Genomic DNA, 15,129 nt, shown 5'->3' with positions numbered 1-15,129 from the left:
GAACTTCTCTAGGCAAGAAACACAAGAGAAGGAAAACACCTACAATAACAAACCCAATACATTTAAGAAAATGGGAATAGGAACATACATATCGATAATTACCTTGAATGTAAATGGATTAAATGCTCCCACCAAAAGACACAGGCTGGCTGAATGGATACAAAAACAAGACCCATACATATGCTGTCTACAAGAGACCCACTTCAGACCTAGGGACACATACAGACTGAAAGTGAGGGGATGGAAAAAGATATTCCATGCAAATGGAAATCAAAAGAAAGCTGGAGTAGCAATTCTCATATCAGACAAAATAGACTTTAAAATAAAGACTATTACAAGAGACAAAGAAGGACACTATATAATGATCAAGGGATCGATCCAAGAGGAAGGTATAACAATTGTAAATATTTATGCACCCAACATAGGAGCACCTCAATACATAAGGCAAATACTAACAGCCATGAAAGGGGAAATTGACAGCAACACAATCATAGTAGGGGACTTTAACACCCCACTTTCACCAATGGACAGATCATCCAAAATGAAAATAAATAAGGAAACACAAGCTTTAAATGATACATTAAACAATATGGACTTAATTGATATTTATAGGACATTCCACCCAAAAACAACAGAATACACATTTTTCTCAAGTGCTCATGGAACATTCTCCAGGATAGATCATATCTTGGGTCACAAATCAAGCCTTGGTAAATTTAAGAAAATTGAAATCGTATCAAGTATCTTTTCCGTCCACAACGCTATGAGACTAGATATCAATTACAGGAAAAGATCTGTAAAAAATACAAACACATGGAGGCTACACAATACATTACTTAATAACGAAGTGATTACTGAAGAAATCAAAGGGGAAATCAAAAAATACCTAGAAACAAATGACAATGGAGACACGACGACCCAAAACCTATGGGACACAGCAAAAGCAGTGCTAAGAGGGAAGTTTATAGCAATACAAGCCTACCTCAAGAAACAGGCAACATCTCGAATAAACAACCTAACCTTGCACCTAAAGCAATTAGAGAAAGAAGAACAAAAAAACCCCAAAGCCAGCAGAAGGAAAGAAATTATAAAGATCAGGTCAGAAATAAATGAAAAAGAAATGAAGGAAACAATAGCAAAAATCAATGAAACTAAAAGCTGGTTCTTTGAGAAGATAAACAAAATTGATAAACCATTAGCCAGACTCATCAAGAGAAAAAGGGAGAAGACTCAGATCAATAGAATTAGAAATGAAAAAGGAGAAGTAACCACTGACACTGCAGAAATACAAAAGATCATGAGAGATTACTACAAGCAACTATATGCCAATAAAATGGACAACCTGGAAGAAATGGACAGATTCTTAGAAATGCACAAACTGCCGAGACTGAACCAGGAAGAAATAGAAAATATGAACAGACCAATCACAAGCACTGAAATTGAAACTGTGATTAAAAACCTTCCAACAAACAAAAGCCCAGGACCAGATGGCTTCACAGGCGAATTCTATCAAACATTTAGAGAAGAGCTAACACCTATCCTTCTCAAACTCTTCCAAAATATTGCAGAGGGAGGAACACTCCCAAACTCATTCTACGAGGCCACCATCACCCTGATACCAAAACCAGACAAAGATGTCACAAAGAAAGAAAACTACAGGCCAATATCACTGATGAACATAGATGCAAAAATCCTCAACAAAATACTAGCAAACAGAATCCAACAGCACATTAAAAGGATCATACACCATGATCAAGTGGGGTTTATCCCAGGAATGCAAGGATTCTTCAATATACGCAAATCAATCAATGTGATACACCATATTAACAAATTGAAGGAGAAAAACCATATGATCATCTCAATAGATGCAGAGAAAGCTTTCGACAAAATTCAACACCCATTTATGATAAAAGCCCTGCAGAAAGTAGGCATAGAGGGAACTTTCCTCAACATAATAAAGGCCATATATGACAAACCCACAGCCAACATTGTCCTCAATGGTGAAAAACTGAAACCATTTCCACTAAGATCAGGAACAAGACAAGGTTGCCCACTCTCACCACTATTATTCAACATAGTTCTGGAAGTCCTAGCCACAGCAATCAGAGAAGACAAAGAAATAAAAGGAATCCAAATCGGAAAAGAAGAAGTAAAGCTGTCACTATTTGCAGATGACATGATACTATACATAGAGAATCCTAAAGATGCTACCAGAAAACTCCTAGAGCTAATCAATGAATTTGGTAAAGTAGCAGGATACAAAATTAATGCACAGAAATCTCTTGCATTTCTATACACTAATGACGAAAAATCTGAAAGTGAAATTAAGAAAACACTCCCATTTACCACTGCAACAAAAAGAATAAAATATCTAGGAATAAACCTACCTAAGGAGACAAAAGACCTGTATGCAGAAAATTATAAGACACTGATGAAAGTAATTAAAGATGATACAAATAGATGGAGAGATATACCATGTTCCTGGATTGGAAGAATCAACATTGTGAAAATGTCTCTACTACCCAAAGCAATCTACAGATTCAATGCAATCCCTATCAAACTACCACTGGCATTTTTCACAGAACTAGAGCAAAAAATTTCACAATTTGTATGGAAACACAAAAGACCCCGAATAGCCAAAGCAATCTTGAGAACGAAAAATGGAGCTAGGGGAATCAGGCTCCCTGACTTCAGACTATATTACAAAGCTTCAGTAATCAAGACAGTTTGGTATTGGCACAAAAACAGAAATATAGATCAATGGAACAGGATAGAAAGCCCAGAGATAAACCCACACACATATGGTCAACTTATCTTTGATAAAGGAGGCAAGCATATACAGTGGAGAAAAGACAGCCTCTTCAATAAGTGGTGCTGGGAAAATTGGACAGGAACATGTAAAAGTATGAAATTAGAACACTCCCTGACACCATGCACAAAAATAAACTCAAAATGGATTAAAGACCTAAGTGTAAGGGCAGACACTATCAAACTCTTAGAGGAAAACATAGGCAGAACACTCTATGACATACATCACAGCAAGATTCTTTTTGACCCAGCTCCCAGAGAAATGGAAATAAGAACACAAATAAACAAATGGGACCTAATGAAACTGAAAAGCTTTTGCACAGCAAAGGAAACCATAAACAAGACCAAAAGACAACCCTCAGAATGGGAGAAAATATTTGCAAATGAAGCAACTGACAAAGGATTAATCTCCAAGATTTACAAGCAGCTCATGCAGCTCAATAACAAAAAAACGAACAACCCAATCCAAAAATGGGCAGAAGATCTAAATAGACATTTCTCCAAAGAAGATATACAGATGGCCTACAGACACATGAAAGAATGCTCAACATCATTAATCATTAGAGAAATGCAAATCAAAACTACAATGAGATATCATCTCACACCGGTCAGAATGGCCATCATCAAAAAATCTAGAAACAATAAATGCTGGAGAGGGTGTGGAGGAAAGGGAACACTCTTGCACTGTTGGTGGGAATGTAAATTGATACAGCCACTATGGAGAACAGTATGGAGGTTCCTTAAAAAACTACAAATAGAACTACCATACGACCCAGCAATCCCACTACTGGGCATATACCCTGAGAAAACCATAGGTCAAAAAGAGTCATGTACCAAAATGTTCATTGCAGCTCTATTTACAATAGCCAGGACATGGAAGCAACCTAAATGTCCATCGACAGATGAATGGATAAAGAAGATGTGGCACATGTATACAATGGAATATTACTCAGCCATAAAAAGAAATGAAATGGAGGTATTTGTAATGAGGTGGATGGAGTTAGAGTCTGTCATACAGAGTGAAGTAAGTCAGAAAGAGAAAAACAAATACAGTATGCTAACACATATATACGGAATCTAAGGGAAAAAAAAAAAAAGGCCATGAAGAACCTAGTGGCAAGACGGGAATAAAGACACAGACCTACTAGAGAATGGACTTGAGGATATGGGGAGGGGGTGGGGTGAGATGTGACAGGGTAAGAGAGTGTCATGGACATATATACACTACCAAATGTAAAATAGATAGCTAGTGGGAAGCAGCCGCATAGCACAGGGAGATCAGCTCGGTGCTTTGTGACCACCTAGAGGGGTGGGATGGGGAGGGTGGGAGGGAGGGAGATGCAGGAGGGAAGAGAAATGGGAACATATTGTATATGTATAACAGATTCACTTTGTTATAAAGCAGATGCTAACACACTATTGTAAGGCAATTATACTTCAATAAAGATGTTTGAAAAAAAAAAAAAAAGAATATTAATGCTATGAGCTTTTAATCTCTTAAATGTTTCCCTATTCAATTTTAAATCTTTCTGGCATTGAAAAATGCTTTGCCCTCCATTCCTATTATTATTCTTCAAATTTGGAAGGTTAACTCTCCAAACCTGCCATATTTATATATCAACTACATTTTAACCATGTCGTTGGATTCATCTACATCTATAGCTCCCACCTGGCTTGATTGGATTTTGCATTTCTTTTATGTCTGGAGGGCTGGCATGTAGACCTCGGCCTGTGGGATCACAGGAGGCTAAGCAACCCAAGCTGGGCAGCACAGTCAGGTCTATTCCTAGGCCCACCCCAAGTAGAAGGGATGAACTTGAGGGCCCATCAGAATCTTACCAAGTAGGGGGATGTGGCGCCTAGCCCTGAGTGGCAGAGGCCGGCTCTCAGCTTTCATCTGCCCTCAGTCAACCACTCCAGGGACAGCTTCCTGTTCGAGTCCGACAAAGGGGGGAAAAAACAGCAACTTACTTCTGGAGATAAGTAAATACAGTTGCTCCCCAAAGCAAAACATTTTTCTATTTGAATGGAAGGAAACTGCATTATTTCGTATACTTCCTAAGACTATACAACTCTTGGGATATTAAAATATTTGGCTCAATTTGGCTCAAATGTTTCTTTGTACTCTATTAGGCCCAATGTATAATGTGTTTCCTCAGAAACAAGCATTTCCCATTTCTCTGATGTTGATGCTATACGAAGAGAGATAACAAAATATGACTGTCAGGATAGCCTTGCCTAGAACAGTCCATGCTGAGTTCCTTTCTTGTTTGAATAGACTACTAATTCAACACAGGTAGCTTCTAGGAGGGAGGTGGACTCAAAGAGGATAATAATATAGTTTTTACATTAGGATTTGAGATTCTCAGAGTTTGGGGTGGCTAATTGCTGGGAACTTTTTGACCCTGCATTGTGATAAATTATCCTGAAGATGAGATACAATATTGGTGGCAGCAGCACCAGCAGAAAACATAAAACTAGGGTTGCACAGCTTTTGGAAAGCCTCCTATTAATAGCTTCTTATTATCATCATCTTCTAAAATAGCATCTCACTTGCATATTAAACAGAGAAATAGTCCTTACAAATATGCTTTCTCCCATTTTTCTTGAAACACGTGTCTCTTTTGGTATATCTTTCATTCATCAATTATTGATAGAATACAGATAAATATTTCTCTTTTACCAGAAAAAACAAATAGTCCATGCTTAATGATAAATGGCAACTGACAATCCATCTCTGGGAAAAGGAGACGATAAGGTTCCATGGAGTCGGAACTAACTTGGAAAGTATACATCCCTCTTAACAAAGGACCCATCATGCAGCTCTAGACAACACTTCTCATGTTGGACTACAAACTCGACATTGTCAAAGATTTGGATCTTTATGTAAAATTGCCCTATTTCAAATCATTAGTTCAAATTTTCAAAGAACTGTATTCAGGTTAAACCAAACACACCAGTAAGATTTATTAGGTCCTAAGTAGCTAGTTTGCCTTTGATTGCTAGTTTGTCCGATTCAATGTGTTACAGCCTTTCTAACATGCATTATCTTACTGCCAGGAGGGTCCACTTGCCTGAGTTTGTAAAATTCTGTAGTAGTCATTTCTCTAAGTTGGGATTTCAGCTTTCATGCTTTTGCTAAAACTCAAACCTTCTTCTCTCAGATAGTATAATAAATCATTTTAAGCTAATATAAATAATCTTATGCCTCATTATCAATAATTGGAAAGTTCTTCCCTCATTCTCTGATTGGCTAATTTTAATTTCCCATCCTTTAATACCCAGATCAAATGTCACCTCCTCTGTGAAGGGTTTTTAACATCAACATTAAGCATTTTTTTCTTCTTCTCCCCACACTCAGAGACTCTATATATCACCTCAACTATGGCATATTGCCATGAAATTAACATGTCCCGATCAGCCTACTAGTCCAAGGAGGAATAAAAACATGTGGAGCAGACCTGAACTCAACCTCAGCTTGAAGCCAAATCAGGCTGAACTCAGGCAAAATGAGCCTGCTCCAACCAATCTGCAGAAAGGTGACTGATGAAAAAGTTATTTTACATTTCTGTGTAATTTGTTATATAGCAGTATTATGGCAATAACTAACTAGTACACTTTATCATAATGGTTAAGGGATCTTTTGAGAGCATTGTGTTCCTGGATATGTGAACACTAAAAGAAAAGTCTAATTTTCAGAGAAGAGAAGAAAAGGAAACCAAAAATACTTTCCTCCTAATAATTTTACTTGAAGTTACTCTGAGAAGAAATAACTGCTCATTTTGAGCAGATATATAAGTAATCCTTGAAGTGTGTAAGGTTACTACTTATTACTCTGAAAGGAGTATTCGCAATTTAAAAAAAAAATCTGACAATCGTTACTCACTTTCCAGATTGAACAAACACCTTTAAAAGTATGTAATTCCATCATGCAGTACACATTTTTGAGCCCCATACTAAACACTAAATATAAAATGGAATAAAGAGATCCAGAAATATGTTGTCGGGTACAGAGGAGATCATGAGTTCAGTTAAGTAATGTCCATGAATAGATTTTGAGTAAGCTTTGGCTATATGAATTTAGAGCACAGAATGTGACTGGGTATCTTTAGTAGTCAAGTAGTAGCTGAAGGCAAAGGTTGGACATCATCTTCCAGGAAGAAATTATCGAGGAGAGGAAGATAAAGCTGAGGATAGAACTCTGGATAACACTAATATTTAAATGTTGGGCAAAAGAAGGTGAACACATAAATGTGAGCAAGGACTGCCACAGAAATAAAAGGAAATTTGGAATAATTAGTGTCATGAAAACCAAAGAAGGAGAAAATTTCAATTAGGAGTAGTCAACAGTGTCAAATATTTAAGAGAACATGGCTATAACAAGGGCAAATTTTCACTCGATTTGGAATTAGGAATTCATAGATGATTTCAATTACTGAAATTTCAGAAGAAAGAAAGGCAACAAGCCATATTACAGTGGGTTGAAGACTGAATGGACTGTTTAACAGCAAAATCTTCCAGTGCAGATAGCACTTCTGTAAGTTTGACTATGAATGGAACTGTGATTAAAATGCATCTGTTTAAATCCTACTTTGCCCTCACTTGTTCATGAATATTCTATTGAGTTATCTTTAGTGTCTTGATACGTAAAATTTTTATTTTGTTTCTATACTATTTTTTTAAGTATTTTTTATATAGACAATAGCAGTTTTTTGGAGAAATTCCTATAATTATCAGAATCACTCCATATTGCATCATATCTAAAGAACCTCATTCAAATTCTTGGGTCTACACTTAGTAAAATGTATGTTCTTAGATAAGTTACCTAAATTTTCTAAGCCTCCATTTCCTCAGATGATAAAAAAGCTAATATTTTCCACCTCATTGATTGTATGTAAGGATTAGATAAAATACAAAAATCTCATAGGACTAACACTAAGTAAATACTTAATAAATGGTGACTGTCATTATCATTGTTATTATTAATATTAACAAAGTGCAAAGAACATTATGCAACATTTGCTTACATTTTAGAGTCATAGAGTGAATGATTTTCTTTGGTAAGAGTAGCAGTGGAAATCACAGTCACCTAGACAAAAGTACAGATTATTATTTTTTCACAGACAAGAAAGTAAGAAGATATAATTTAATGAGTAAAATAATTAGTCTTTTAGTTTGGATAAAAACAGAGCAAGTGAACGTTTAATTTTAATTATTTAATAGCAATACAAATTGACTGAGCATTTTTCCTATTAAAATTATTTGCTTTATTAATTGAAAACTCTTTTAAAATTTTATTTTATTATGGTAAGAACATTTAGAAAGAGATCTGCCATCTTAACAAATTTTTTAGTGACAATAAAATACTGGTAATTGTAGGGACAATGTTGTACAGCAAATATCTAGAACTTATTTATCTTGCATAAGTGAGACTTTATGCCTGTTGATTAGCAACACTCTCAGTTTCTCATGCCCCAGCCTCTGGCAAGCACCATTCTACCCTCTGATTCTATGAGTTTAACGATATTTGATACTTCATATAAGTGGAATCAGGCAATATTTGTCATTCTTGCACTGGCTTATTTCAGTTAGTAAAATGTCCTCAAGATTCATCCATGTTGTTGCATATTGCAGGATTTCCTTCATTTTTAAGACCAAATAATATTCCATTGCATGTGTATACCTCACTTTCCTTATCTATTCATCCATTCATGAATATATATGTTGTTCTCACACCTTGGCTATTGTGCTTCAGTGAACATTGGCATGCAAAACATTGGAAAGATTCTGATTTTTTTTTTTTTTTTTTTGGTGGGGGCAGGGGTAAACACCCAGAAGTGAGATTGTTAAATCATGTGGTAGTTCTATTTTTAACTTTTTGAAGAATCACTATACAGTTGTCCATAGTGGCTGCATCATTTTACATTCCCATCAAGGGTGTGCAAGGGTTTTCATGTCTCTGCATACTCGCCAAAATTTGTCTTTTTTAAAAAAAATATTTGCCATCCTAACAGATGTGAGGTGATACATCACTGTGGTTTTGATTTGCATTCCCCTGATGACTAGTGCATTGAATATTTTTTCATATACCTGTTGGCCATTTGGATGTTTTCTTTGGATAAATGTCTACTCAAGTCTTAGCCCATTTTTTAATCAGGTTATTTATTTATTTATTTCTATTGAATTATAGGAGTTCCTTATATATTTTGGAAATTAATCCCTTATCCAATATAATGTTTGTGAATATTTTCTCCCATTCATTGCCTTTTCACTTTGCTGATTGTTTCTTTTGCTGTGCAGAAGGTTTCTAATTTGATGTAGTTCAACTTTCTATTTTTGCTTTGTTATCTGTGGTTTTGGTGTCATCTCCATGAAATCATTGCCAAGACCAATGTCATGAAGGTTTTTCCTGTGTTTTCTTTTAGGAATTTTACAGTTTCAGGTTTTACATTTAGGTCTTTAATCTATTTTGAGTTGACTTTTGTGTATGATGTAAGATGAGTCAAATTTCATTCTTTTGCCTATGAATATCCAGTTTTCCCAGTACCATTTGTTGAAGAGACAATCCTTTCCCCGTTGTGCATTTCTGCCTCTCTTGTCAAAGATCAATCAACCATGTATGCATGGATTCATTTCTGGGCTGTCTATTCTGTTTTGTTGGTCTATATGTCTGTCTTTATGCCAGTGCCATACTGTTTTGGTTATTGTAGTTTTATGATATAGCTTGAAATCAGGAACTGTGATGTCTCCAGCTTTGTTCTTCTTTCCCAAGATTTTCTTTGCTTTCAGAATCTTTGTGGTTCAATATGAATTTTAGGATTTTTATCTATTTCTGTTAAAAAATTTTTAAAAACCTGCCATTGGGATTTTGATAGGGATTGCATTAAATCTGGACCACTAAGTAGTATGGATATTTCAACAATATTGTCTTATCCATGAACACAAGACATCTTTCCATTTTTTTTTTTTGTATATTCTTTAATTTCTTTCATCAGTGTTTTGTAATTTTCAGTGTTTAAGTCTTTTACTTCCTTAATTAAGTTTATCCCTAAGCATTTTATTCTTTTTGGTAGTATTGTAAATGAAATTGCTTTCCTAGTTTCCTTTTCGGATAGTTCATTTTTAATGTATAATATACTACTGATTTTTGTATGTCGATTTTGTATCCCACCACTTGACTGAATTAGTTTATTAGTTCTAACATTTTTTTGTGGAGTCTTTGGGTTTTTCTATGTACAAGAGCATGTCATCTGCAAATAGGGACAATTTTACTTCTTTTTTCCATCTTACGTGAATTTTGTTTCTTTTTCTTGCCTAGTTGCTGTGGCTAGGACTTCTGGTACTATGTTGAATAGAAGTGTCAAGAGTGATCAACCTGATCTTAGAGAAAAAGTTTTCAGTTTTTCCCCATTGTTTACAATATTAGCTGTAAGCTTTTCATATACAGCCTTTATTAACAGGGCATTTTTAAGGCACATTTAGATAATACTTAGAACAAAGAGAAAACTTGAAATTCTCCTAAATTATCCTCTGATTATTACTGATTAATAACTTGCATACATTTTTAATCTAAAGATAGAACCAGTCCTTGTATTGATTTTTTTTTCCCCAAAGTCTAAAGCAAGATTTAAAAAAAACAGATAAGAGGCACCAGTCCCAATTTAACTAGAGATGGAAATGAAAACTGTGCTCTGCAAAAGGGCTTAGACTATAAAGTTACTAGCAGGTGCAAATATGAGGGCAAGCAGTTTTCTGGCATCATTCATTTCAATTCAATATTATATTAGTTAAATATTCTTTATACAATCTTTTAAGTAACATTTTCTTGTTTTAAACATTGATGCCTGTGTTTGTTTTCTATTGCTGTATAAACAGTCTTAGCCACTTAAAAAATATACATTTATTATCTCACAATTTCCATGGGTCAGGAGTCAGGGCACAGTTCAACTGCGTCCTCTGTTCAGGCTCTTATAAAGCTGCAATCCAAGTATCAGCAGGGGCTGCAGTCTCATCAGAGGCTCAACTGTAAGTCTTAGTTTTCAACATATCTACAAAGATTAACTTGTATTCTTTTTGATTAGTTATGGTTTTTAGGAATTTATAAAAATCTTTCATAAATTTTAAATATTACAATTATTATTGTTGTTAATGAGAGAGAAACTTAACAAAACCATCATGTTCAAAATCACCTAACTCTTTGAATTTGTATTTGTTTCTTTATTTCATCACCTTATTCTTCAGTCATTAAAGTTTTGTCACCACTTTATATTCTCAGTCCAATTTCCTACTCTACTTTGAAATTATTCAAGGGACAGAGTTTCCACTATTTCTTGAGAAGCTATTTGGCACTGTAAAATAGCTCACACTTAGGAATTTTTCTCCTTATTCTGTCTAGTTTTCCCTTTGCTCTGTCTTGTCTCATTACATCTCCACACCTTCCTGCAATATCACATTGCAGGCTTTTATCTAATTTTCAATGCACTGTCATCTGTTCATCCTTTTTTTAGTTCTCCTGTTTATCAAGCAGTTCTTTCCCAAAGAATCACTTTGCTTTGGAATCTATGTGCCAGGTGTATGATACTAACTTGCAATGCTGCCAGATGATTCTTGTTTAATTTTCTTTTTAACCTTGCTTTAAATTTATAGAACAGCACATCAAAATGTGTTGAACAGCAGGAGTAAAACACTTTTTTTGTGTGGAGAAAAATAGAAAAGCACATATATAACCTATTTTATTTATACATAAACATAGAGCTGCTCTTCTACAGGTAGTTGTCTGCAGATGATTACCAAGAGGAAGGTACTAGAAGATAATGGAAATTAATATACTCAGCACAGCTGGAAGCATTTAGCTTTTTAGATATACTTTAGGAAGAATCTCTTAATGGATGTGCTTGCAAAGTGTGATTCTGAACAGCAAAGCAAAAACTAGCATCACCAGTATTGAGACAATGTCCCACTTCATGCATCCAAAAGCTAAAATCTAACAGATATAACTCTAATTCTTAAAATCACAAAATTCCTTTTATAAATTTCCAAACATAGAGAAGAGTATTCTCTGGAAGAATGAGAAATTTTTTTCTGTTTGTTTTCATCTGAAACCTATTTTATATAATATTAGCCTTTGAAAATACTTTTATGCATACACATTTGAATAGTTTAAAATTTTTTTTAACTTAATAAATAGCTATCTGATACAATTCCCTTTTGTTTAAAACCTGAATATTTTTAAAGTTGACAGCAATAACAAGAACTAAATCTTATTTGTTATGAAGGCAAGGGTTTAAATATAATGCCTGGTGCCAAAAATCAGGTAAATTGGTCAAAATAAAAATATATATATACATAGTGTGTATGTTTTCTCCAGTGCCTGGTAATAATATTCAAGGACAATATGACCAATTTAATTAGGAATATGTTATAGTAAAACAGAATCTAATAAATTTTTATCCAAGAAAATAAATGTTCTCTGTCATGATTTTGGCAAGTTTATCCAGATCTGTTTAAATACTCCCAATGACTCAGATTCCCTTACTTCACAAGACCATTTCTTATAGTGTTGGGTTGTTCTATTTTTATATCTTATAAAATTTTATTTTTATAGAGAATAAAACTGCCTCTGTAGACAATCTATTCGTTGGCCCTACTTTCACCTTGGAACTATTAGTTATATACCTATTTCTTACACATTACCTTCCTACAAATGTTTAAAAATTATTTTAACAAAAGAAATGTTCAAGTTAAATTCTAGAATTTTCTCCAGTAATTTCCAATATGCACACAATCTTCTGCACACAATCTGGTTGGCCATTACCCTGATTATGAGTAGAGCTTAAAATCATGCACAGTTACATAGGCTAAGATTACAATGCATATTCTTTTATATTTTTGTTCTGTCAACTAAAACCTTATTTTACTTTCTGATATAAAGCTCTCAAGATATGTCTTTTGATTGTGAAATTTATACTTGACATTTTTATAACCTTTGTGCTGAATTTATTTAATTATTAGTTGTATAACTACTAGTGCCAAGCACTACCCCAGGTTCTGGAGATGTATTGCTGAGCACAGACACTCTGATGACCATACAGTCTCTAGAAACAGTCAAACATTAATAAAACAGTCACAACAATAAATATACAATTACAAACTGAGATAAATGCTCAAAAGAGAAAACCCAGTTTATTTCATGTGTTTATAGTTATTTTAATTTGTTTTTCTTGTTAGATTTGTTCTATACATCCACTTTGAGGATGTTTTTGAATCTGTATTATTTTATCCAAATTGTTAGTTATTTCTCTTAGCTTTTTTTATTAATAAGCATATGTATTCCCATATGTCTTTAGGCAAATCATTTACCCATATTTACTTAAATAAAGATAATCACTTTATTAGGAAAATAAAATTAGTTTGAAAATCAGTTTCCATATCTAGTTAAAGAAAGATAATCGCATTGTCCCAGCCTTCAGCACAAGGCTATGATGAGGATTAAATGAGAGCTCACAAATGAGCTCTTTGTGAACTATAAAATGCTATGCAATGTCAGGCATTATTATTATTATTTCTTTTTTAAAGATTAATTGATTGATTGATTGATTGATTGCTATGTTGGGTCTTTGTTTCTGTGCTAGGGCTTTCTCTAGTTGCGGCAAGCGGGGGCCACTCTTCATCGCGGTGCGCGGGCCTCTCACTATCGTGGCCTCTCCTGTTGCGGAGCACAGGCTCCAGACATGCAGGCTCAGTAGTTGTGGCCCACGGGCCCAGCTGCTCCGCGGCATAGAGGATCTTCCCAGACCAGGGCGCGAACCCGTGTCCCCTGCATTAGCAGGCAGATTCTCAACCACTGCTCCACCAGGGAAGCCCCAGGCATTATTATTATTCATCTGAGTTAATATACCAAAAACCAAAGAGCACCGTTTATGTAATTAAAGCTTGCATTAATCCATTAATCAATAAGCATTAGGTATATTTGCTCAACCAGTTAAAATGTACCCAAATGTGTTTGTATTTGGTCCAAGTTTCTCCCTTTTGGTCATAAAGATATTGTGACAGAGAGTCAAATGGCTTGTTGAAATCAAGGTATAAAATGTATATATTTCCCTGAATTTTCCATTTCATTCCTTTATCATTCATTCAGTTAGTTGGTTAGTCAAAACCAGTAAACATTATTTTGGACCTCTTCTTTCACATCCTTCTCAGTAGTTTCACAACTCGTCAAAGAATCAATGGGAAAAATTCCTGCAAGCTTTACTTACTCCACTTTCTCTTTTCAACTTTCTTTACTTTATCTAATGTTTTTAAATGTTTTATGCAAATAGATAAGCACAGTACATGTTCCTCCTTTTTAGACTCTTTAAATTTTGTTTCCAATTTCAAAGGTAGCTCTTCTTTTTCTTTCATTTAATAGTGACTGCAGGTGAATTCTTCTCAACGAGCAAGAGGTATGGTATCACACTGAGAAGATATGAGGATTAAACATAGCTTTTAAATAAACTTTCATCTATCTAGTTTTTTCTCTTGGAAAAGGTGAGTTATAAAAGGTGATTTTATCAATTTTTAATAAAAATTTATTTCTGATATATCCTGTAGCACCTATCATAATAATTACTCTCAAAAAATTAACATTCTTTGCTAATAATCATCCCTTGGACAGCAACAAATATATATTTTAAAAAAACTAACATGTATTTTGACAAATGTCAAAGTTCTACTTATTATCTCACTCAAAACTAAACTAAAATCATAGCATTAATTACAATGTTTGTGCTCTTTTAGCTGAAGAGTATCAAACTACTCTAGATGGGTAAAAAAAAGCAATCAAAACTTTGTAAACTAACAACCAACTTCAAATTCCATATTTTATCTAAATTGACATTTGTTGAATTTTTATTGTAGTGTGACTTGTATACACACAGTCATATTTAATGCTTCAAACGTAATTTTACCACTGGTTTAAAAATTCATTCACTCATTCTCCCCCCAAATATTTATTGATTGCCTACAATGCTCCATGTACTATTTTAGGCACTTGGAATATAGAATTAAACAAATTAGCAAGCAAATAATTACATAAAAACTCCCTGCCCTGATGGAGCTTCCATTCCATCAGAGAGACACAGACAATTATAAATTAGCAAAATAAATTAGAAAAACATATATGCAAAAGTGGTAAATGCTATGAAGAAAAATAAAGCAGGTTGAGGAGGTGGAGTGTGTCTGAAGTGGGAAGGGGCAGGTTGTAATTTTAATTGTGACAGGATAAAGTAAGGTCACCATTGATCTCATTAAGAAAATGACATTTGAGCAAAACCTTAAAGAAAG

The 15,129-nt window shown here is 34.3% G+C and overlaps 1 long non-coding RNA gene across 2 annotated transcripts in view; it reads left to right on the top strand.

The window, feature by feature from the left end:
- The first annotated feature begins 6,940 nt into the window (after positions 1-6,940).
- The window catches only part of LOC103020454 (uncharacterized), a 35,862-nt gene continuing 27,673 nt past the window's right edge, over positions 6,941-15,129 (top strand). For both annotated transcript variants that reach the window (XR_009005209.1, XR_449932.2), the window contains exons 1-2: positions 6,941-7,345; positions 14,216-14,334. This is a non-coding gene — a long non-coding RNA (uncharacterized LOC103020454). The remainder of the gene's footprint in view (positions 7,346-14,215; positions 14,335-15,129) is intronic.

The sequence above is a fragment of the Balaenoptera acutorostrata genome, chromosome 1 (genome assembly GCF_949987535.1).
Source record: "Balaenoptera acutorostrata chromosome 1, mBalAcu1.1, whole genome shotgun sequence".
In the NCBI taxonomy this organism is placed as follows: domain Eukaryota; kingdom Metazoa; phylum Chordata; class Mammalia; order Artiodactyla; family Balaenopteridae; genus Balaenoptera; species Balaenoptera acutorostrata.
This window is presented reverse-complemented; position numbering and strand designations above follow the sequence as displayed.